Raw genomic sequence first — 26,019 nt, forward strand, 5'->3', positions numbered from 1 at the left:
TTGAACCGTTGACCACAACTCTTTGAGTGTGACCAATTCCTTATCCACCGAGTGGTCCATCCATCAAAACCACGTCTTTCCAGTTTAGAGACAAGGATGTCGTGTGGGACAGTATTAAATGCTTTGGATAAGTCCAGGTAAATGATGTCAGTTGCTCTTCTCCTATCCATCAATGCTGTAACCTTATCATAGAAGGCACCAAATTAGTCAGGCAGAATTTGCCCTTAGTGAAGCCATGTTGACTGTCATCAATCACCTCCCTGTTTTCTATTTGCCTTAGCATAGTGGCAAGAAGGATCTGCTCCATGATCTTGCCGGGCACAGAAGTGAGACTGACTGGCCTGTAGTTCCCTGGGTCTTCTTTTTTCCCCTTTTTGAAGATGGAGGCTATGTTTCCCCTTTTCCAGTCATTGGGAACTTCACCAGATTGCCACGACTTCTGAAATATGATGGATAGTGGCTTAGCAACTTCATCTGCCAGTTCCCTCAGGACCCGTGGATGCACCTCATCCGTTCCCATGGACTTGTCCACCTTCAAGTTCTTTAGATGGTCTCGAACCTGATCTTCTCCTACAGTGCGTGGTTCTTCATTCTCCCAGTCCCTGTCTTTGCCTTCCATGACTTGGGCTGTGCCGGTAGAGCTCTTGCCAGTGAAGACTGAGGCAAAGAAGTCGTTGAGAACCTCAGCCTTCTCCAAATCCTGGGTGGCCAGGTCTCCCGTTTCCTTCCGGAGAGGGACTACATTTTCCCTAGATATCTTTTTATCACTGACATATCTATAGAAGCCTTTCTTGTTGCCCTTGATGTCCCTAAAGGATACTCAGCATCCTGTAGATATGCATTTCATTTGTTTATTCCTCTTAAATTTTTCTTTTTCTTCTTTTTGTATTTACTTAACATTTTTTTAAAAAATTCATACTATTTATGTCCTAAGAAATTTAATATTTACCTGAATTCTTCTATCCAAAATTCAGTAAGTTCTCTACACAAAATCGTACAACTTTCTCTTTGATATCTCAGATTAAAAGTATTCTCTAATATTTTTCCAAGGAGAAAAACTCTCCAAGGAGGAAAATATAGCTCTTAAATAAATACACTTCAGAACATATATTTTTTAAAGTATGAAATTACAGACATACCCTGGACCTGAACTTGAAGCGTAAGTGTAAGGAAAAAATAAATTCTGTTTGGTCCCAAATTTGCAGAATCAGAAAACTAGGACAGTTCAGAAAAAATTAATTGCTAATTCAGTTGACTTCTGATAATTAGAGATTGACTTCTGCAGTAAGATGTCTTTTTAAGTGGTCCTAGTGCTGTCTTTCAACACGAAGAATGGAGGAAGACTCCGTTAGATATTTCTCAGAAACCAATCCAAATTCTATCACTGTAATTTCCAAAGGATTTGGAAAAGCCCAGTTACTCATCTCCCTTTGAAAGACAGCCTATGGCCACAAGCAATACTTATAGTATATATACTTATAGAAAATAGTGTATATATATATATACTTATAGAAATCCCAACAAAAACTCTCTTAGCTTCATTATCCATTACCCCTGTATAACGAATAGGATAGAGAATGAAATACAAATAGATGTGGATGGATGAGAGTCTAATTTAATAACTACTCAACATAACTGCCCACTGTCTGATGCATTGCTGCATAATGTTCTATTGATTTGGAGGAAAAAGATTATATGATAGCTGGGAGCAAGTGCCTGGCCCTCTTCCTCACAAGATTTATTGTTTTTGATAATGAGTAAACACATTTTATGCAACAAAAGCTAGCAAGGCTTTTCTAACCATCGTAATTTTGTCAGCTCCAAGGACAAGACCCCTTATAACTTCATGGGCACTGCACATAAGAAATCTGCACGTACTTCAGTCAGCTAATGAAGGCTCCCACGAAGTGCAAGTAACTCCAGCAGAGAGGAGACACTGATTGAGGATCCTTTCATACACTTACTTTCTCATGGCACAAATTCTCTCATTTTCTGTAAGCAGCATAGAGGTTTTTGAGTTTTTCTTTGAGTTAGTATTAAATCCTGTTAAACAAGATACTCATTTCCTGACTAGGCCAAATAGCAGGTACATCTGGGCTAGATATTCCTCAAAGGAAAACGTGCTCTGTCTCAGAACTTGTAGCTGGTGGTTATGACTGAACATGTTTCATCAGTTCAGTGTTCTAAGGGAGGCCAGGACCAAAAAAAATCTCATTTATGGTAGTGAGGGGTAACTCACATTTAGAGAGAGATTAGGTCTGCCAAAACCTTTCATATTCATTTTCACCTTCATCATCCTGTTTGAGGTTTCTATCTACACTGATGTTCATTCTGGGTAAGATCCTGAGCCTTAGTATGGCTGAATACGGCATTGCTTCCAGCTCTTTGGGCAATTCTGTGATAAGCTGGCTGGTGAAGCTCTTAGTTCCCTGTTTTCATAGAATCATAGAATCATAGAATGGTTAGGGTTGGAAGGGACCTCAAAGATCATCTAGTTCTACCCCCCTGTCATGGGCAGGGAAGTCCTCCACTACACCAGGTTGCCCAAAGCCTCATCCAACCCAGCCTTGAACACCTCTAGGGATGGGGCATCCACAACTTCTCTGGGCAACCTGTTCCAGTACCTCACCACCCTCAATGTAAAGAATTTCTTATATCTAACCTAAATCTGCCCTCTTTCAGTTTAAATCCATTGCCTCTTGTCCTATCACTACACACCCTTGTAAAAAGTCCCTCTCCAGCTTTCCTCTAGGCCCCCTTTAGGTACTGGAAAGCTGCTAGAAGATGACCCCGGAGCCTTCTCTTCTCCAGGCTGAACAGCCCCAACTCTCTCAGCCTATCTTCATAGCAGAGGTGCTCCAGCCCGCTGATCATCTTTGTGGCCCTCCTCTGGACTCTCACCAGTAGCTCCATGTCCTTCTTGTGTTGGGGACTCCAGAGCTAAGTCTCCTAGTTTTCCCTAAGAAAGATTCCCCTTGGGATGGGCCCACTAGATAGCAGACTTTACCATTCTTTATTCCCTTACCCTTAAATTGCTGCCACCTCTCAGCTGATCTTCTTGTCCACCTAAATAACATGGATTTAGCTCCTTGGATTTGAAAGATACTGAGCTAATGATTTTGTCTGCCACAACATTTAAGTGGAAATATTTAGAAGCATATGTCACTGCATTAGCAGATTTCCATCACTGTTCCTACATATTTTAACCAGATTAGGATGGGTGGGAAGTGGAAGAAGAGCTGAGGTTTATCCTCCATTCACCGGATGTTCCAGAGACCCATATGGAGCAGTACAACTATATCCTGAAAGGCACATCTCTTAAGAGTTATGTTAAAATTATACCTACAATAATTAGGGAAGTGTGCCCACTGCTGCAAAAATGCAAAGATGCTTCAACTCTTATGCAATGCTTTTCTTTGGCACACATTTTACCTTTCATATGCATATATATCTATGCAGATATAGCTATGGATAGATGTAGACGTAGATGTAGATGTAGATGTAGATGTAGATGTAGATGTAGACAGATATATGTATATGTATGTTTAGGAATGAGAATAGGCTGAACCCTAAATTTCATAAAGCTCCATATCTTTACAAAATATCTTCTCTTGCAATTCAATGAAATTGGAAAGACTGCTGAGATCAATAAGAGGGTACTTAAATACTGGATAAAGCATTTTGAAAGTCACTAGCAATTATTCTGGAAAGCTCATGGAGAACAAACAAGGTGGCAAAGAAAAAGGGAAAAAATGGCTCTAGAAAAGGGGGAAAAATGGCTCTTTAAAAAGGGAGAATAGAAGAGAACGACAGTCACAGCTCAACAGCTTAACTTGAATTCCTAGAAAAATACTGAAAACAAAAACAATCTGTAAGCATCAAGAAGATAGTAAAGCACCGAGCAGCAGCTCCACACAAATCAGTCAAAATCAATTTTATTTCCTTCTGTCATAGAACAGCAGATCCGGTGAATAGAGACAAAGAGTTGATATTCTGTTCCAACTTTGGTAAGGCTTTTGTCACTGTTTCAGATTGAAGTTCTGAGGTAACCTGAGGAAATGCAGACAAAAATACTAGGGAAATTAAAGGCTGCTTGGACATGATAATCAGAGAGTAGCTCTCAACTATTTACCATCAAAATGGAAAGATACAATGAGATATTTAGGGATCTGCAACCAGTTATATTAAATATTTTCATTGTGACTTGGATGACAATATCAGTTTGGGGAGGATCGCGTAGGCAGGATTAGAATCCGTGGTGATCTTGAGATTTTGGAGGTATGATCTAAGTCAAATGGGGGCAATTCAATTTCAATAAACACAAAGTTCTACACTTATCTAAAAATAATCACCTCCACAAACACAGGATGATACTTAACCTAGACAGCAGCGCTACAGGAAAGAATCTGGAAATCCCTTAATGAACAGGCATCAACAGTGCTATCAAGGAAGTATCATAGAAGAATGTAAGAAATATCTTCTGAAAGACACGATGTCATCTTTTCAATCTATTTACCATACACCTCCTATGTAGTGTAGTACATCTATTTTGGGACACTGCTCTCTGAGAAAGATGTGGGCAAGGAAAACAAGGAGAACACCCTGAAGTCTAGAAAATATGATCTATAGCAAAAGATTAAAACATCAGGGGTTGTTTCAGCTTAAAATACAAGACCAGAGGGACAAATGATATAGCATTCATCAAATGCATAGCAAAAAAAAAAAGAAGAAAGAAAATTATTGTTAATAGTTTATCATTTAATAGGATAAAATTAATCTAAAAAGATTTAAGGTAAATTTGGGAAAAACTTGGCTAGTGGAACAGTTTGCTCAGGGTGGGAAGATGGAAGCTGGTTTTGAAATCTCTTTTGTAGAAGGCTTTTAAGAACAAGTTAGACAAGTATCTTTCAAGTTTAGCTACAGTGGGTCATTCTTTGAGGTAAGAGAGTGAATTTGAGGACTGTTTTAGTCCCATTTTCTATTATCACTCTCTGTCCATCCACACCAATTGTACCTTAATGTCTCTGTTTTCAAAATGGATGAGAGTCATTTCACCTAAGTTTCCTTAGCATTTCTAGAATCTACTCACTACATGGTACTCAGAGGTAATGTTATAGTACTTCGTGTTCAGTTACTGTCATTGTTGCTTATTTTTATAAGTTTGGGGCATTCTGTGGGATCTTTGAAGTTGATCTATCTCAGAAGGAATGTGATTGGAATTACCAGTCCCTCAGTGACAACTTTGTATTGCTTTGCACACATAAAAGATCCTGGCAAACTGGCAGGAGCAGGACAGCCAGAGAGCCCTTGTTTTTCTTGTAGGCAAGAAGTCACCAACAAGGTATTTATTGGGATTTGTCTTTTCAGAAGATGCAGTTCTTTAGAATACAAGATTGTCTTCAGTGAGTTTACTTTGGCTCTCTTACTCAGAAAAGAAAAACAAAGCCTGTTTTTTTCTACATACGAGATTGTTGCTTTCATACCCCTGCCCCATTCCCACCCAGCCCAGTGTCTTTAGAAACCAAAACATACACTCCTGGTACTTCTTCAAATGCAACCAAAACACTGGTTGAAACACAGTTTTGCCACTATTTTTTACTCCTTTTTCAGAGACAAAACATGAAGTCAATTATTAGCCACCAAGCGCTAATACAAAACTGATTATTACAGAACTTGTGTCAAGCTTAGTTCCATGTACCAAATGATTCAGTTATTTTTATTGTTTAAGATATGTGCAGTTTGAACCTCACTTCAAGTCAAGAACATCCTCATTAAACCCTTCAGGAATTATTCAAAATAATTTCTACTAATCCTCAAGTTATGAGGTCTAAGAATCTTAATTCATCTGCATGTGCTAAACATTTTTTAAGGATGATGCTTTCCAGATGATGCATACTTTGACAGTTCTAACTCTGTAATGTTTTAGTAAACAGAGGGAGATTTCTAATTTTGTATGAATGAAAATCAATATATATTTCTCTGGATTTAATGTGTATAATGGTTATATTTCTCACAAACATTTTGTCAACTACTGCTCTATGTCAGTCTTAATGAACTCCTAATGTAAGACAAACATTGGAATGCTCCCTGTGGAAACTGATTTCATTTCATCTGCCACATCGTCCCAGGTAGAATTGTCCTTATCAGTGTGATTAGGCCAGTGAAAGTTGCATTTGTTTATTTTCCTTATATAGTACACAAATGATAGTCCAGTATCAGTAGCAATAGTTACTAAGTTCAGACCACAGATATCCTTCTGTCCTGTGCTCTATCAAATGGCTCTGATGCTGTAAGAGTGGTGTTTTGGGGAGGTGGGAATTGGTGTGGTTCTCAACAGCATCAGATCTGTCGTGTGCAGATGCCACAAGTTCTGTAGTCAGACTATGTGCACTGGCACAGTGTCCACACCTCCAGCTTTGGACCATAGTGAAGATGTTCATGTGATAACGACAGTAGACTTAGATAGTCTTTTACTGCCTCTTTAGATCACAACAAGATCTCTGACTAGACTATCTCAGAGAATCATTTCAATATTTCTTTTCTAAATCTAGGCTAAATGCAACTGCATACCTGCTGTTGCTCCAGACACAATTATCAGTTAGGTAGATTCGTAAGAGCTGTAATATAACAACAAAACTAAGCTTCAAGAATATTTTTTGTCTCTTGGGATTTCACTTTCATCTTTCCGTTGCCTCTGTAGATAAGACAAGGGGCAATGGCTTTAAACTGAAAGAGGACAGATTTCAATTAGATCTAAGGGAAGAAATTTTTCACATTGAGAGTGATGAGGTACAGAAACAGGTTGCCTAGAGAAGTTGTGGATGCCCCATCGCTGGCAGTGTTCAAGGCCAGGTTGGATGAGGCTTTGAGCAACCTGATCTAGTGGAAGGTGATCCTGCTCATGGCAGGGGGGTTGGAGCTAGATGGTCTTTGAGGTCCCTTCCAACGCAAACCATTCTATGATTCTATGATTCTATCTTCATTAGTTTGTTTGAAACCCTCTGGAGTTGTGTCTCATTTGCTGTAACGCTTCCACTTACCTCTGCCTTACCAAAGCTCTAGCTTTGGTGCAGAAGAGTTATAATAGCCAGAGCGTAAGAAAGGTAGGATTGCAGGGACACTCGGTACAGCCAAAAAGCAAATCAAGGGGAAAAAAAAACATATAAAAAAAAAAATAGTCAGCCTCTGAATCTCAGAATCGCATTATCATCCTAAAGCTGTTATCTACATTTCTCGATATCTCATTGTATCTCGTACAACGGCATCTTAAGCATTCTGCCTCACCTAGGTAACATCTGAGCTGCTGACAAAAGGCTTCTTTTTCATTGATGATTTACCTCATTTAAAACATCTCTTATTTCCTCCCTGCCTCAGCTCAGCACCCATAGCATATTTTATACCTTCATTTGGTATAAAATACTATGAGGCTTTGGGCAACCTGATGTAGTCGAGGATTTCCCTGCCCATGGCAGGGGGTTTGGAACTAGATGATCTTTGAGGTCCCTTCCAGCCCTAACCATTCTATGATTCTATGATTTCAGCAGTGCTTGGGCTTCTTCACTCCAGCTGCCTCAGAGACCGATGAGGATGTGCTAAGCACCTTTTCAGAGGTGTAGCAATATAGACACAACCACTAATTATGTATCCCATTGATTTTTAGCTGTATATTTACATCTTTTTTTAAAAAAAAAAAAACATTTGCTTGTCTTCACTGCAGAGAAGTCGTTATTCTCATGTGGTAAACAAAAATACTGTATTCTGCCAAATCACTTGAAATAACAAATAAAACACTGATGATAAATCCTCACTCCTTGAAATTACCCTGCATATGACTATTTTGCAAGTAACTTACCAAATCTGATGATGCAGCTGTAAAGACATATACTTTGCAACTAGATCAGGTTAACTGCACTGCTGTTCTCATTGTCCAAAGATTAATTCTATATTTCCCCGTATTGGGAAACAGATTTTAAAAGCCCAGGAGACAGAACTAGAATGATTTTTCTGAGATATCTTTCACCTTAGTCTAAAAAGAAAGGAGAAACTGAAGCAGAGTAGATTCACCATTTCTTTAACAATAGGAGCGAGAATATTGGAGTGTGGTTATTTTTCAGAAGGGAAACCTTATGAAAATTATTTCAGGGTCAAACAGTATTTTATGGACCTAGAGGGAACACTGAGAAGAGAAATCCTTGTCACTCCTAATAGATAACAGACTATGAAAATCGCATTATGCATCCACTGGTTATCTTTAATTGAGAATCTATTTCACTGGAGTTAGTGAAGAGCAGTAGCAGAACTCAACAATATGAAGATGTGCTGATCCCTCAGGTGATACAGTTAAATCTTCTGGAAAACAAAAGTACCATGAATAAATGGGAAAGTCATTGACATCAAGAAATCATTTATATTGTGTGCTGAATTTGTATTACTTTGTCTGCAACCAAGATTCTCCTCATGAACCAGACTGTCTTGACTATTTTAGATTTCTTTTTTCCTGGCAATTTAGGCATGAGCTGTGAAGTGCAGCTGTGGTCATTCCGTTTCTTTGTTCTATGTGAAGTCTTTCCTTGCTTACTTGCATATGTTTTATTTTGTATGTATGGAGAAAAGCCAGAACATAAACACTACGCTGACAGTTGCAACTTACATCAACACTTCTATATATTTTTCTATTATACCATGAATATGCACTTATTTATGTAAATGTATATAGTATGTCTCCAAAGTTTTAGGAGATATACAACAATTACAAGTCAGAATATAAATACATATTAAAAAAAACCTCAGAAAATAATTACTCTTCTGGACCATACATCCACAGCAATCACTCTAAGAGAATCATAAAAATAACTCCTTTTGATACGTTTAGACTAAAACCAGACTTCTACATTTAAATTGAAACAACAGACTCCAAATGTTTCCTTCAGAATTTCTATTGTAGTAGTAATGTAATCAAATTCCATAGTTCTGACTTGGACAACCTTCTAGAAGCACTCAGAAGGAGTTTCAGGTTCATATCACATCTGCTCAGATTTTTTCATCTCTCATCAGCGGGTCCCTAGTTAGGAATTATACCACCAGGTTAGGATTTCCACAGCTTTAAAAAGAGCAAGAAACAACCCAGGAGCAGACACTGAAGAGATACTGAAAATTAATATATTTCCTCTCTTCGTATCAGTGCCCAGGTAGATATCTTATTTTCTTTCTCTCTTTCTTGGCTCCTCTCCATGGAATACCAAAATTGCCCTTTGGCATGTGATCAGACACACCAGGATGATCTTTATCTTTGTGTTCTGATACAGAGACAGTTTTAAGAAATACGTTCAGTAGTTGTGTCACAATTGGAAAAAGTGTTTGAGCTATCTACATGATTTAGGTCTCAGAGAACCAAGAGCCAAAATAACTTTACAATCGCTGGGCTCTAATCTCTGTGCTTGGTCATCATCCTTCTGCAGCAGTCTATGGCACTTCCCCAGCACAGAGGGACACAGAGAGGATACCAAGGTTGTAACCACTCTGTAAGGAGGACCATAAAACTACCTTAGATTGCTAAAATATCCTCTCTTTTTAAAAATAAATCCTGAAAAAGTTAGTGTTCTCTATATTATAATGCACGACAATTAACCTAGACACGGGGTGGATTTCCAATTGTAAGGTAATGTAGCATTCCTTCAAAGAGGTGTCAAAAACAATCATAGGCTAATGAGGTTTTACATGAACCACCTGCTGGTTGCTTTCAATTAGATAAAACGCCTTTGCTGGAAGTGAGGAAGCTCTTTTCATTATTTGCAAATGAGTTACACAACAGAAAGCGATAACAGAAAAAGAAATGAGAAACTAATAGAACAGCCTGAGCTTCCCAGCTCTACTACCATCCCCATAACACCTCTCGGGGCTGGGGGGGGAAATAAATATAAAACCAACACAAACAAACTCCAAAATTAATGATGGCAATACTGAGTGTCCAAAGACACTGAGGAAAAATGCAGAGGAAATCTGCATGAATAACTGGCATGTCAGTTCACTGGCACCCCTAGAAAAATGTTAAATTTCTTTTGGTCAGTTCAAGCATTTTGTTCAATTCAAGAGGAAATGTTTTGGTTTGCATATCAGTCATTGGTTTTTTTTTTGAAGAAAAAGATTTTTTTAAAAAGGAAAAGGTTATTTTAAATAATATATTTATCACATCTAAAATGTTTTAATGATTTCAGATTTCAGAATATCTCTCAGGGGAAAGGAGGTGATTGAGAAGAACAGTTTGACAAAGCCTGACATAAATTTGCAACATGTCGCAGTTTAGTCAGATCTACATTTTATACATTTGTTTACTCAAGAAACCTTGGGCCAAAACATACTCTTCTGTCCAACTGAGATTTGGGTTTTCCAGTACAAGATCAAAAATCACTTTGGATAAGTCTACATTTCAAGGAAGACTGATGTGAATCAGAAGGCATAACATCCAACACAGACCACTGTGAATGGAGGAAGAGGAGTATGGAGCAGAAGCGTGACAGATTCCTTCTCTTTTATGCTTATTTTATAGACCTTTCATACTTGCAAGTTCTAGAGAACAAATGAGACAGCACAGAATTACAGGTCTTACATTCATTACATTTCCACCTGCCTCATATCAGGGTGTAATGGACATTGACAACAGAATTTGTGAGACTGAGAGGCTATTTATATGGACATAGGACTTTCAGATTGGCAAGGAACCTTCAAATTAGATTCTTTTTTCTCACATCATGCATAAAGATTTCATTTTTAATCTTACAGCACTGGATTTTTTGAAGCATTGTGGGGGATTTGAAGACCAGCCTATAGCACCATGGAAGATGTGTCCTGCAATCTGCTTTGGAAGCCTGTACCATGGATGTGGATTTCCAGGGAGTCTGGGCATTGATATATTTCTATTAGGTCTGTTAGAAACATGATTTTTGGACAGTGTGTCTCATAAAAAGACCTCCTACCTGTTCCTCCTGTCATCTGAATTCTGATCTTTATTTTGTTCCCCAACCCATCTTTTCACTATTGAAAAATATATAAAATATTGTCCATGATTCTTGTTCTACATGAATAAATGTGCTTTTAATAAATTTAAAAAAATAAATAAACAAAATTAGTGGATGCTACCCAGTTCTATGAAAGAGGCAGATTCCCTTCAGAAGAAGATAGGAAAAAAAATGCTTTCCCCACTCACTGACATTTGGGATGGGAAAGGGAAAATCAAAGTGGAAGGAAAAGTACAAACCCCATAACAATGAAAGATCTACCTTTCAAGAAAAAAAAAAAGGGCACCTTTGCCTTCCTAGGCGTTTGTGATGAATTACCTTAGATGAAGGAAGGTTTCAGGGGTCTCTGAATCCCATGGAAAGCCAAAGAGCCTTGCAGGGGGAAGAAGCCTTATGCCCCTGAGACGTGGAAAAGTGCTTACGAACGGATTCTTACTTCAGTCAACCGAAAAAAGGTCGGATCCATCAGTGATTGATAGAAGCTGAATGCACTGTCACACTTCTTGAAGTTTCAACAGCTGTATACCCTGAAGATATTATTCAAAAAGATGCATTTGGAACCTGAGTCACAGGCAAAATACAATTTGAGAATCTGCTGTGGCATTAAAAAAACCCCTCACACTTTAGAGGGTTCATCATCCAGAACCATGGCTTTAATACAGACTGCTGTGGCAACCAGTCCTTGCCTGCAGATTCTGACAGGGATGAGAGAGAGAGATAACGTATCATTTAGAGAATGAAACACTGCGTGGATTTCTGAGTTAATTCAAATAAGCCAAGCAGACCACAAAAAAAAAAAAAAAAAGTGTTTATGCACAAGCAGGCTGAAAATCAGAAGGGGACTAAACTTGCTTTTTCATAATGCATCATATGCAAATTAATTTAAAAATTAAAGAAATGAAGGTGTGAGTGAGTTTGATTTTTCAATATTTAAAAGCAAGGAAGGATTAGTTTTAAATATAAGGCAGTAAGAGGCCTTATTTATCATCATTTGTGGTTTATTAGTCGGTAAAGGTCAGATTATGCCCCAAAGGCACAAATTTACTCAGGGTCACACTAGTCTTAGATCAATCCACCGAGAGGACTGGGGTGCATTAAAGCTCACTTCCCTTTGCTTTTTAGGATAATCATTTTCTTCTGACTCAGCTCAGCAACATATAACTGACCTCTCCCTCTATATCCCTTAGCTTCCCAGCCTGACAAGAAGGCTGGGTCATCAGTGCTCCTGTTGCTATGATCCCACCTCGCTGCTGAGTCTCTCCTACAGCCGCAATTTGTGATATGTATATATATATACTGGGAAAAAAAAAAAAAAGTGCCTCCCTCTGAATGAGCGGTTTGGTTTGGGCATAGGCAGTTGTTCCAAAACAATCCCATTCACACTGAACATGGGTCATTTGTAAAACAGAGTTTCTTCTGGGAAGGAAGAAAACTGAAACTTCTCTCCCTTGTCCATTCATGCCCACAGTTAAAATTCAGAAGTCAAATCAAATTTTATACCCACTTACACTTTTGCAGAGATGCTTAATCCAAGATGCAGCCTAGTCCTAAAAAAAATGAAAACAGTATTTTATTTGTGACAAGGCTGGCCAACGTGTCTAGCTTTTAAATCTCATATTTAAACTATTTCTACATGAAGTTTTCCTAATGAATTGTATTATCAGTGTGTTACCTTCCAGCACTGCCTACTAGGACACGAGCAGGTAGCATATCCAGAGCCGCTACAGTAGACTGATTGAGAATCATCAGCAAGATAAAAGGGCAGATGACAGACATTAATATGAAGGAAGGAAAAATTACTTCATGCCAGGTCAGGAAGAGTTATAATTGAGTTTTTTCTAAATGGAAAAAGAGAAACCATTTGCAGAGGGGAAACCAACTGACACCCCTATATTGACTGCTAGGAGGACCGGAACATCATTTTGCATCCTAGCTCCTACTGTGAGATAGTGCTTGTCGCTTTGTCTCTAGAAAACCGTGACTTTGTCACGACCAGTCCCCAGGGCCACTGTAACACCTGCAAAGGGTCATCTCCTATCCTCTAATGTTCATTCTTGGCTATATGGACTACCAGTGGATAAGAACAGTTTGGTGGTGGTCGCTTGCTCCCCAGCTCTAAATGGATCTATGCCCTCTATGGCTTTCCAACCCCTTGCTCTGACATGTGTATAAACCTACTGCATCCCCAAGATCCGAGTGGAAGGTCCTCACAACACACTCAGGTCACTCTCTGTGAGATGCAACAGGCAACTCAAGCAGAAAGAGCTATGGAGGAGGGTGAGAGAAGAGGTTCCTCTGTCCTGTCAAAGTTGCAAATAGGCTGGAAAACAGGCCCAGCCTACTGACCAGCCTGAGATCTTCTCAAACCTTTTTTGTCACCTGTGGACACACCTGCAAAAGAAAGAGGCAACACATTGGTTACAGCTGTATGCAGCAACCTCACCATTTATCCCAAAAAACGCAGTGTGAACTGGAACACAGTCGCAGCACAGTCTCTGCTCCCAGGTGTTCCAAGACAGGGAGACACCAGGACTGAAAGTCATGTTCTTGCTCTTCAGCCATGGCAGAGCAGAGCAACCTCAATGCTGTCATGAGAAGCTGGGGAGAAAGGAAATCCTTTCATCCTGCCAGTGACTGCAACTACCATTCTGTGCTGCCTTATTGAGGATAAGCCTAATTTTGATTCTATTGATTCAACAAGCCTGTTAGTCTTCAAAAATTAGTCTCTGTAAGATATGGTGCTTGTCTTTGCTCAGCGAAGGTTTTTCCTGTTGATCAAGATTTGAATAGCTTTTTTTAGTTTCTGTTGATCTTCTCAGATCTGTTCAATGAGAGATTATAAAATGGGGCGTGTCACCATACATGTTTTTTTCTACCTTTTTCTAACTCATCAGATGTTTATTTTACCCTGGTAGATTTTGACTCTTTCATTCCTTGTATCATCTGTGTGGTGCTTTCATCTGCCATATTGTATCCTCAGAGTTGTCAGAAGGTGAATGTCAACCCTTAAATCTAGGCCTGAGTGGTATATATACAGATAAAGTTGAAAGATGCCAAACATACATACCAAACGAATTTTCTTTTTTTTTTTTTTTGTTTGGACTGAATCATGAATATAGTATGGTTGCAAGAGTGCTGTCCTTGCATCTCTTCCATACTGCATACTACAGACAACATAATTGCATAATACAGACGATTACGTTACAATTATTCCATAAGCAAATAAGTTGTATTGCATAATACAGACAACATAAAGTAGACAACATGTATGGTCTTTTGTATTCAAACTGGAGGCTACCACAGTTGCCGTGCAAGGATCACTCATTCATCCTGAAAATATTTTTCAGGCAATCCATTAAGCTAAAGTGGCAAAATGGCAAAAGGTTCAGTGATAACTAAAGGAGTGAGCAAACTCACAAAGCTGGTTCAAAGGATGTAAACTTCTTGTTTGTCCTTCAGCTGCAGCAATGAGAAGTGATAATCCTGAAAGAATATAATTTTCCTCTTGGATCCAAGGATGACTATTGTTCTATACAACCATCTGTATTACTGTATAGTTAATATTATAAACTATAACCCTGAATATTCAAATCAAGTACCTGAAAGGGTCAAAGCTAGGAAAAAATATCCTTCTGGTACATGTTCGTGGAAACCATTTCCTCTGTATTCAGCATAGTACAACTTTGAACAGGCCCACGAACTCTTACATTCTACCCCTGATTACAAGTGTCTGTATATATTAGACCCGTATTGTCAGTATCATTTCCCATGTCACTGTGACATGTGCAGACACCTCTGATGAAAAGCAAACACGTAACAAAGCAATATATTAGCTGTAAACAGGCAAGTGTGAGAATCCAGGGAGCCAAAAGAAAAAGAGGAGACCATGACCCTGAAGCAGCAGCTCTACTTAAATGGATCTACAGCAAATTGCCTCATTTCCCCCTTTCTCTATAACATGAATACAGCGAGTTGCAGTGTTTTCCATGGTGCAGTCTTCCAGTTTGAATATGCAGACAGACAGCTTACATATTCAGGGCCAGAGCCAGGATCCCTGGTCTGACCATACACAGGGAAAAGCAGATGGATCAAACACCAGGGCAGAAACATAGATTCATAGATTCATAGATTTCTAGGTTGGAAAAGACCTTAGAGATCATCGAGTCCAACCATCCCTAATCCCCATTAAACCATATCCTCAAGTAGATCATACACCCTATTCTTAAACACATCCAGGGATGGGGACTCAACCACCTCCCTGGACAGCCTATTCCAGTGGCTGACAACCCTTTCAGAGAAGAAATACTTTCTAACATCCAACCTGAATCTCCCCTGACTAAGCTTATGCCCATTTCCTCTTGTTCTATCACCCATCACTAATGTAAAGAGCCCTTCCCCCACCTCCCCACCATCTTTTCTCAAGTATTTATAGGCCGTAATCAGGTCTCCCCTCAGCCTCCTCTTCTCCAGGCTAAACAGCCCCAACTCCCTCAGCCGCTCCTCATAAGTTTTATTTTCCAGCCCCTTGATCAGTTTAGTTGCCCTTCTTTGGACTCGCTCCAAGAGCTCAATATCTCTCTTAAAGCGAGGGGCCCAAAACTGGACACAATATTCCAGATGCAGCCTCACCAGTGCCGAGCACAGGGGCAGGATCACTTCCCTGCTCCTGCTGGTCACACTATTCTTGATACACGCCAGTATCCCATTGGCCTTTTTGGCCACCTGGGCACACTGCTGGCTCATATCAAGCCGGTAGTCAACCAACACCCCCAGGTCCTTCTCCGCCAGGCAGCTCTCCAGCCATTATTCCCTGAGCCTATAGCGATGCTTGGGGTTTTTATACCCCAAGTGAAGGACTCTGCACTTGGCCTTATTAAAGCTCATGCCATTGGCCTCAGCCCAACGATCCAGTCTGTTCAAATCCCTCTGAAGGGCCTCCCTACCCTCGAGCAGATCGACACAGCCTCCCAGCTTGGTGTCATCCGCAAATTTACTGAGGGTACATTCAATCCCCTCATCCAGGTCATTGATAAAGATGTTAAACAGAACTGGACCCAGCACTGAGCCCTGGAGAACCCCACTGGTGACCGGCCTCCAGCCGGATTTTGCCCCATTTACCACCACTCTTTGGGCCCGGCCGTCCAGCCAGTTTTTAACCCAAAGGAGGGTGTGCCTATCCAGGCCAGCAGTTATCAGTTTCTCAACCAGAACACTATGAGAAACTGTATCAAAGGCTTTACTGAGGTCAAGGAAAACTACATCTACAGCCCTTCCCTCGTCAACCAGGCGGGTCACCCCGTCATAGAAGGTGATCAGGTTTGATTGGCAAGACCTGCCTTTCATAAACCCATGTTGACTGGGCCTGATCACACGGTTAACCTGTATGTGCTCATTAATAGCACTCAGGATAACCTGTTCCATGACTTTGCCTGTCACCGAGGTCAAACTGACAGGCCTGTAGTTCCCCGGATCCTCCTTCCGCCCTTTTTTGTAAATGGGGGTAACATCCACCAGCCTCCAGTCCAGCGGAACTTCCCCAGTGAGCCAAGACTGCCCAAAGATAATGGACAGGGGTTTGGCAATGACATCCGCCAGCTCTCTCAGGACTCTCGGGTGGATACCATCAGGCCCCATAGACTTGTGAGCATGCAGCCGGAGGAGCAGTTCCTTGACCCGTTCCTCTGGGATCACAGGAGCTTCGATTTGCTCTCCCTCCCTGCACTCAGACACCGAAGGCCAGCTCACCTGGGAACTACTAACCTTATTATTAAAGACTGAGGCAAAGAAGGCATTAAGGACCTCAGCCTTGTCCTCATCCCTAGTGACTAACGTACCCCCCTGAGTCCAGTAGCGGCTGGAGGTGATCTTTAGCCCTCCTTTTGTTATTAATATATTTATAGAAAGACTTTTTGTTGTCCCTTATGGAGCAGGCTAGTCTAAGTTCCAATTGGGCTTTTGACCCCCTGATTATCTCCCTACATGTCCTAACTTCGTCCCTGTATTGATTCCTGGATGCCTGCCCATTCTTCCAAGACTTATAGACATCCCTTTTTCTTTTGAGATGTTCCCAGATCTCCTTTGTCATCCAAGCTGGTTTTCTACCCCGGCGGCTCGACTTCCGGCACACAGGGACAGCTCGCTCCTGTGCCTCCAGAATTTCCTTTTTGAATAGTAACCATCCCTCCTGCGCCCCCTTACCCTTGAGAGCTGTCTCCCATTGGACTTTGTTAATCAGACTTTTAAACAGCCCAAAGTCAGCTCTCCCAAAGTCCAGCTTGGCCGTTTTAGTGTTCCCCCTCCTAACTTCCCCTAGAATTGAGAATTCTATTATCTCGTGGTCACTATGCCCCAGGTGTCCTCCAACCTTCACATCTCCCACAAGACCTTCTCTGTTCACAAACAGCAGGTCTAGGGGAGCACCTTCTCTAGCCGGTTCACTGACCAGTTGTGATAGGAAGTTGTCCTCCACACTCTGCAGGAGTGCAACATGCTGCAATAAATCCCTCAGTTCAAGCTGGACAGCTCTCAAAAAGAAGGGCTCTCTCTTTAGTTTCCTGTAAGACTGCACCTCAACTGAACGTTTTGTGAGTACTGAATCCTCTGGAAGCAAGTAGCCACCCTTCACTCCACACTTCGAGCCAGGTGGTGTTCAGTTATCTGCAGTACAGTGGATCCCATTATGCCAGGGGCTGGTCATCCTGTCATCCTCTCCACTAAAGCTACAAATAGCAATAATCTATAGTAGTAAGCAACCACTATTCAGCAGCACTGGTGCCATTTCCAGTACATCTAGACTAGGTTTATGTCATTCTTTGTCATGACGCAATGTCTCTCTCCTAACCTCTTTTACACCTGCCTTAGATGAGATTTCAAAGACTTACATATGTGACAATAATACACTGAGGAAAAGAAAACTAATATGAGAAGTCATACTTAGATTTTAATTATTTCAGAAACTTTCTGAAGTCTGTAATTTCATCAACAGGGAGAGAATCTGACAGTCGAAGGTAATCACTTCTCCAATCAGCTGCCTTATTTACCAGGGTACAGATGTGCAATTACTCCATCTGCATAAAGATTGTTTTAATTTTTAATTTACATATAAGACCATAAAAGGTACAAGATTGGCACCACTGGAAATGAAAGGACTCTAATTTATGCAAAAAAAAAGGGAAACTACTTTTATGAAAGGCAAGAGTGATGCAAGGCAAGAACAATGCAAAGCTCCTCCTTCATACCTGTGATGTACCTCAGCTTTAGAAGAAGAAGGGCCACTTCTAAGATGAATACATGTAAAATAATAAAAATTAAATACAAGAGGTCTTGAAATTTGAAGTTTTGCAAGTGTCTTTAAGATTTTTTAATTAGATTCTTTCTGAAACCAACTGTTACCAAGATAGCCAAAGAAATCTAGTTAATTTACCGGCAAAACAGAGCAGGAACTGAGTAGAAAAAAATAGGATTACAAGAGTTATTTTACTGAAAAGGATTTAGAGTCCTTATCTTTGCCTGTTTCTGAAACCAACCATTTTCTGAAAACAAACAATAGATATGAACAACATGAACAGAGATGGACAAAATAGAGCCGACACTGGAAGCAAAGCAGACCAACAATGCATGTCAGATGTGAGAATGCACCTGATGGGAGTTTCTGCCTTAAGCAAGTTTTTAAGAAATGCACAGAAAAGTCAAAATAGTTGGACTCTGAACTTCTTTGTGCAGTTTTCAAATCCCACCAGAATGCACACAACATTTCATTCTGACTGGGCAGACCAACTAAGGTCACACGTCTATCATGAGAAATGGCTGATTAAAAGTACCAGTCAGTAACATATGTAGTCTGTCTGTAATGTGTTCCTCAATTCCCTGTGACATCTCCTGAGACTCCTAGTCCTCAGTACAGAGAAAGAAAAATCTATGATTCTAAATCATATTAATGTGTTTTCAGGCTAGAGAATAGTATTTTGATGCATGTATTCCTTCCTCGTCTCCTTAATCTTTCCTGCGTACTGTTAACTGAATTGGGATAACCCTTCAGGTTTAAAATCAGGCTAGAGAAACATTTTTTTTGTGGAACTCTAATCCTTTCCAACACACAAAATTCTCCAGTAGAGTGGCACATGAGAATTTAAGGAGCTACAAAAACATACAGAAATGTCTTTTCAGTGTGGCATTGCAAACGTGAAGTCACATTATCCAGGAATTTATTAATAGGGAATCATCTGCAAGGCAAAAGAACAGAGAAAAGAACCAAAAGTCTAACCTTAAAAGACAGATAGCAAATGTGATATGATAAATAGATAAAAATTAATAGTGAGCAGTAGGTGGATGAAAGCAAAGGTAGTTTACAGCTACCAGCTTAAATCTATCTTCAGAGGCTCTTTGAAACAGGAACAACAGAGACATCACTGTTTCCCCTTCCTTTCCTCTGCAAGGCAAAGGCGAATTTGCTGACTTTGGAAATTTGTGAGATTGAGACATGTTTAGAGTTCCCTAGGCCATCAGTTGAGCAGGGAGGGGACACAGCATGTAGCAATCTTCCACATGTTTAGGAAGCTTTAGACAAAAACGTCCCCTCTGCAGTGTGTGCAAATTATGAAAGACACAATGAACACAACAGTTCATGTGCACATCAATGTTGGTTTGTTGCCAAGAGAGAGATGTTTACACACTTTTGTTTGCATGTTGCATTTCACATAAGATAATTGTAATCCAGGGCTGATGAGTCTTGTAAATGCAAGTGTTCAAGCTCCATGCTAGTGTGCTAGTTTCATACCAAAGCCTCAGCAGAGATTTTCACAAACAAACAGAATCATGAAGTTATATTCCTAAATTTGCAGTTAGGAAAGGTATGCAAAAACTTGATTTCCAAAATGCTAAGAACCCCATTGCCTCCAGAAATGTTTGCAAACATTAAGTTAGGAGAGTCATCCCATTTCTTCTTTATCAAGCGTTAAGCACCTTTTATTTATTTGTGTTTTCCCTCAGCAGGTCACCAATATTCCCTTTGCTGCATCTAACCTTAAGGGATTTTAACAAAGATATCTGACCAAAACCTTAGTTCTAAACTCCCCCATGCAATTAGCACAGCAGCTACAAATTTAGACCAACAATCCATCAGTATAACCCAAGAATTCTTAAAAGAATGAACGTGAATCACTCTTACGTAAGAATCATAGAATCATAGAATGGTTAGGGCTGGAAGGGACCTTCAAAGGTCATCTAGTCCAACCCCCCTGCAAGGAACAGGGATATCTCCAACTAGATCAGGTTGCTCAGGGCCTCGTCCAACCTGGCCTTGAACGTCTCCAGGGATGGAGCATCCACCACCTCTCTGGGCAACCTGTTCCAGTGTTCTACAACTCTCATGGTAAAAAATTTTTTCCTAATATCCAACCTGAATCTACCTCCCTCTATTTTAAAACCATTACCCCTTGTCCTATCACAACAGGCCCTCCTGAACAGCCTCTCCCCATCTTTCCTGTAGGCCCCCTTAAGGTACGAAGACCGCTATAAGGTCACCCCGGAGCCTCCTCTTCTCCAGGCTGAACAGCCCCAACTCTTTCAGCCTGTCCTCACAGGAAAGGTGCTCCAGCCCTCTTATCATCTTTGTGGCCCTCCTCTGGACCCTCTCCAACTGGTCCATGTCCTTCTTATGTTGGGGGCTCCAGAACCGGATGCAGTACTCCAGGTGAGGTCTCACGAGGGCAGAGTAGAGGGGGAGAATCACCTCTCTCGACCTGCTGGCCGCGCTCCTCTTGATGCAGCCCAGGATGCGGTTGGCCTTCTGGGCCGCAAGAGCACATTGCCGGCTCATATTGAGCTTCTCGTCCACCAGTACTCCCAAGTCCTTCTCCTCAGGGCTGCTCTCGATCCATTCACCGCCCAGTCTGTATTTGTGCCTGGGATTGCCACGACCCAGATGTAGGACCTTGCATTTGGCCTGGTTGAACTTCATGAGGTTGACACGGGCCCACATCTCCAGCCTGTCGAGGTCCCTCTGGATGGCATCCCTCCCTTCCAGCATGTCGACAGCACCACACAGCTTGGTGTCATCGGCGAGCTTGCTGAGGGTGCACTCCATGCCACTGTCCACGTCACCAACAAAGATGTTGAAGAGGGCTGGAATCAAATAAGAATAATTTCAAAGCCAAGACACAAAGGATTTCTGTAATCTTAGATGGCTTAAGGTCTTGGAGGAAGTCAGTGGCAGTGACAGAATGAAAACAACATCTTTCCCGTCACTGGAGAACAAAGTCCTCCTGGATTCCTCATACAGTCCCCATTTTTAACATGAGATGATGTAATAAATCTTACCCTAGTGAACAGGGGAAAAAAAAATAAATCCAAGGTGCTTCTTTCTTTATAGTGGGATAAATCAGAAGGAGAAGGTGCCCAGGTCTGTGTTCAGAAGGTAAAGATTTTGTAAATGGACCCCTTTTCTCGGGGTGTCTCATCCAGCTGGGCTCACCATCCTGCAGCAATCACAGAGGAATTCTCTGCTTTCATTATGACATTTCCTCTGTGTATGACTTATTAGTGTGAAGTTGCAGCCTGCAGCAAAAATAGAAGCTCAGCCTCTACTAAGCACTCTCTTCAAGCTGAGTAGGAGAAGCAGTTTACAACCTTTTAGCTATAAGTAGATCTGATTTTGACTAAAGAATCACAGTACAAGAGTATCAAATCTAATTGCAGTAGACTGGGTAGCATTACTTGAATCCTTGTTTCCCAGTACATTTCAGTAATGTACTAAACATTTGCACAATTCTATCACAACTAAAACAAATCAGCAGAGGAAGGAGGAACTGAATCCATGGCTTTGAGAAAAAGCAAGTCAGAGTCTTTAATCGGGACTTCAACTCTGCCTAATGTTTCTGCCTAAATGCTTCATAGACATTGGTATAGCTAAAATAAATGGCATAAAATATGATAAAATAACTTCAGAAAAATAAATTGTTCACATTTCAAAAAGTAAAGGACAAAGTATTGCATTCAAAAATACTAGTTTCAGCTAACCGTAAAATCAACCATGTGAAAAGAACTACAGCAAAAACTAGCTACTAATGTTGCTGTGATATATTAACTTATAAAGGGAGATATTTTTGTCATTTTCTGATAGGCTACTGATAAATTGTATAGAAAGACTGTGAAAGAATTGTTGTGTTTGCCAAAACTAGAGCGAAAAGGAACAGAGTGCCAGAGACGCAATCATTTTGTTTGTAAAGGTTAGAAAAATTAGAACTAGCTACATTGCTGCTTATTCCCTCCAAATAAATTAAATAAAGTGGAGATATTAAAGGAGCTGACTTCTCATGGCTGGCCATTTTAGTGGTCTTGTGCTGTAACCAGCTGGTGCTTCTCGCTGCATGAAATAAAACCTTTGGACCCACTGGGTACAGGTGCCATGTTGCTGAACTGTAGTGTCATCCCAGGACACATGGGGTTTATTGCCCAGACACAGAACTTCTCTGCCAAGACTTAAAACACAATGGCAAAGGCAGCTGGGATGTTGAGCCAACGCCATCAGGCCTCACTAGTTTCTTACTGAAATGCACCCTTTTCCCTTGCTCCAGTGGATCCCCTACTCACAAGGAAAAATCCACAGTCTTCTCCAAAGTGAGTCCTACCCGCAGGATGCAATCCTTCCCCATCGGATTGCTCCAGTGCGAGCTTTACCACAGTCTCGGATTCTTAGGGAGTTGTTGCCACTCGCTCTGGCATGGGTCGTCACACGGACTCTAGATGCCTCTCTACCTTGTCGTGCCCATGCTTCATGACCGTCCTCAGGCCCAGGCATCTCTTCTCCAACGTGGCTTCTCCACGGGCCGCGAGCGGGTCTCTGCTCTGACGAGTCTGTCCCGGCTGCAGGGGGCCGCCTGCCATCTCGCCACCACCGCTTGCAAGGGAAACTCAGCTCCGGTACACCCCGTCCCATTCCATCTTCACTGACCTGGTGTTGGCGTGGCCGTTTCTCTCAGATCTCAGTCCTCTCTGGGTGAACTCGGCCCAGCGGGCACCCCGGGAGCAGGGCTCTCCCCGAGTTCCCCAAACAGCTCTGCCGCCGCCATCCTCAGCAGGTGGCGCCAGCCCAGCGTGGGCAGCCCCTGGCCAGGAGCCAGGGAGTGGGGGCAGTGCCCCCCTCCCTTCTCTCCTTACTCCCGGGCAAAGCACCTTTTACGGTTCCTTTGTCCCAACTTAAATAGGGCAATTCGCAGAGGCGCCGATTGGCTCAACCCCGAGGGGGATGGGAGTCTGATCTGGTGGCCAGAACCGGGTCTGACCCGGTTCCAAAACCAGGAAAGTCACAGGGAGCAAATCCCCTCTCCTGCTGCCAGAACCACTTTACATCAACCCATCACAAAATGTCACCCCGCTCCACTCCCCCATACAATTTGAAGGATGCTCTGCTTCTGAACAGAGTTTATTTTTTGATGTCTTTGTAAGAGATCCTCCAAGATCTTTGTATCCCCATCTTTCCCACATGACCTTCTCATCTGTTCATAATATAGTACCATGAGAAACAATTCCCTCTCAAATCTTTTTCTCTCCTTTTCAGATTTGAAAATGATGCCTTCTCAATTCACTTTTGTGATCCTTCAATCAATGGTGAAACATTTTTTAATGGCTTGCATCTTTTCAGCTCACAATCTGTTTCCACAGCACATGGTATACTTCGAAAATCACCATGTTACTTATTTTCATCTTTATTTTTACACTGCTGTTGCCAAATTTCCAGATTTTATAGAACCTAAGAATGTTTCTCTACACTTAACTCTGTGAGCTGCCAACCCACACAGGTACTCCTCATCTCTTTCACAGAAATTATGGCTTCTAAACCACATATTTTTCACTTGTTCCAAGTCCATATTTGCAGTTTTCATCATTGGTTTTATCATTTTGAACTCCTTCTCGCTGGCCTTCAATAACCATTAGGAGCAGTCAACCCTCCAGCCTTCTCTATCTTCTTCTTTAGGTTTCTGTCTTTTCAGCAGATATGTAAGTCACCAGCAAAATCCGGGTGATGCATCCTATGCGATATATTCCTTGTCTGCTGTATTTCCCTCCTTTTACAGGCAACCAGGTTATTCACTATCCAGTTGCACATCTAATTCAAAAAGCAAAGATGAGAGGATAATTTCCTCTTTTTGCCTTCCTCTAATAATCAAGCCTGAGTATTTGCTGCTAATGTAAAGATGATACTTTTGCTATTAATTTACATTTTAGCAAGACCATAATTTCATTGTATATACTCAGGCGCAGTCTCTGTGCTATTCAAAATCAATATTTTACAGAATTGATGAAATAAGCTTCTATTAGCCTTTGATATTCCCATCAGTTTGCTATAGTTTAGTTTAGTATGAATTAAGTGAATCCACACCCATCCACAAGACCTTTCTCACCTGCCTTTTTGACTCCTGTTGCTATTACTATTGAAACTGTCTCATCGGATACTCAAAAGAAAGGAGTAACCCTGCAGTCCTCACTTTCTCTAGTATCACCCTTCACTGGAAATGATGTATCTGAACATTTTTGAGGGAGCATTTTCCAAAGGATAATACAAGGAGGTTAGACAGCACAGCGTGTACTATCCACCTTCAGCACTTCTGTGGGGAACCAATCTGGGGGAGATGTTGGTCCTTATCTTTGTTATGATCCTCTCTTGATTCCCAATTACCTGAGGTATCTAAATAATCTACGTTTATATTCCTGATAAATTTATTATTACCATCAATTATGGTGCATCTGCCAGAAGCGGGCAGTGCAGTGACTCATCTTTTTCATTAAGATCTTTTACTCTCATTTTTAATGTAATTTCTACAAAACGTATTTCCTCTATAACTTCATGCACTTTATATGCTTCTACTGGAATACTTAAATTCTGAGAGAAGAGCTACCTTCTCCTGCAGCTGGTCCATATCCAATTGAGACAAAAGACATCACAGAAAAGAAGGATGACTGAAGAGAGAACAGTACAAGGTAGATTCCCCTCAAGGCTTGTTTAGTAATGGTTTGTCTTAAATGGTTTCCTTCAAGCCCAGAATGGCCCCATCTCCTCGAAGAAGATATCCTTCAATTTCAGTGGCACCACAGAGTTCATCTTTTTGAACTTAAATCTGTGGCTTCTAGAAGCTTGGATCATCACATGAAGTTTGACAGGTTTTAGGAAATTTTAGTTACAGTAGACAGGAGAAGTGAAACCATTTCATCTCAGGTGAAAAATGAGGAAGTTTAAATCATAGCCTTTGAAAGTACCACATGGGGAAATCTCCAGATATCCTCGATTTGACATCTCAATAAAAGAGAACAAGGCATTGCAATGTAAAATGAAGCACATGAAAGGAGGTCAGCACTGCTACCTTTCAATTAAACTTGTGCTTCAGAAAGGTTGAGGTGAAGGACCTCAAGGCGTCCCATATCAACTTTTGATGCTGAACTGAGTGTCCATATTGAAGTTTGATCTGAGAAAATAAATAACTGGACATTGTCTTGTAACACATGACTGATACCACAGATTAAAAAATAATAAAGGGTCTGATTTGCCATTGATTTTTGCTCTTTTTGGCTATATTCTGAGCTGGTGCAAATCAGGTTAGCCTGCTGATGTCAGTGGAGTTATGCCATCTTCGACTTGCTGAAAGGCCTGTGCTGAGCAATGATTTACATTTGTGAAAAGCGTTTTAAAGAAAAATTAATAGAAATTAAAGCAAATGAAAGTGCAGCACCTCTTTTCACCAAAACCAGAGGGAAACATTTATTTTTCTGGCTTGACAGAAAAAGGCGCTCTGTCTTTAGTGATGGGTGGAGCAAAGATTGCCTTTTCTGTTGCAGACTAAATTAACGATCAATCAAACACTCATTTAAAGAGACTTTCCACAGCTATTTCGATTCAGGAGAAGATTTACCATGGGAAGATATGAGGGCTGTAATAGCTTTTTTAGCAGTGCTCAGTGCAGCAAATACTCTGTAGCAGAAGGTGCCAAACCACCAGTGGTTTCCCTCATTT

This window comes from Tauraco erythrolophus, chromosome 1, assembly GCF_009769465.1.
Source record: "Tauraco erythrolophus isolate bTauEry1 chromosome 1, bTauEry1.pri, whole genome shotgun sequence".
In the NCBI taxonomy this organism is placed as follows: domain Eukaryota; kingdom Metazoa; phylum Chordata; class Aves; order Musophagiformes; family Musophagidae; genus Tauraco; species Tauraco erythrolophus.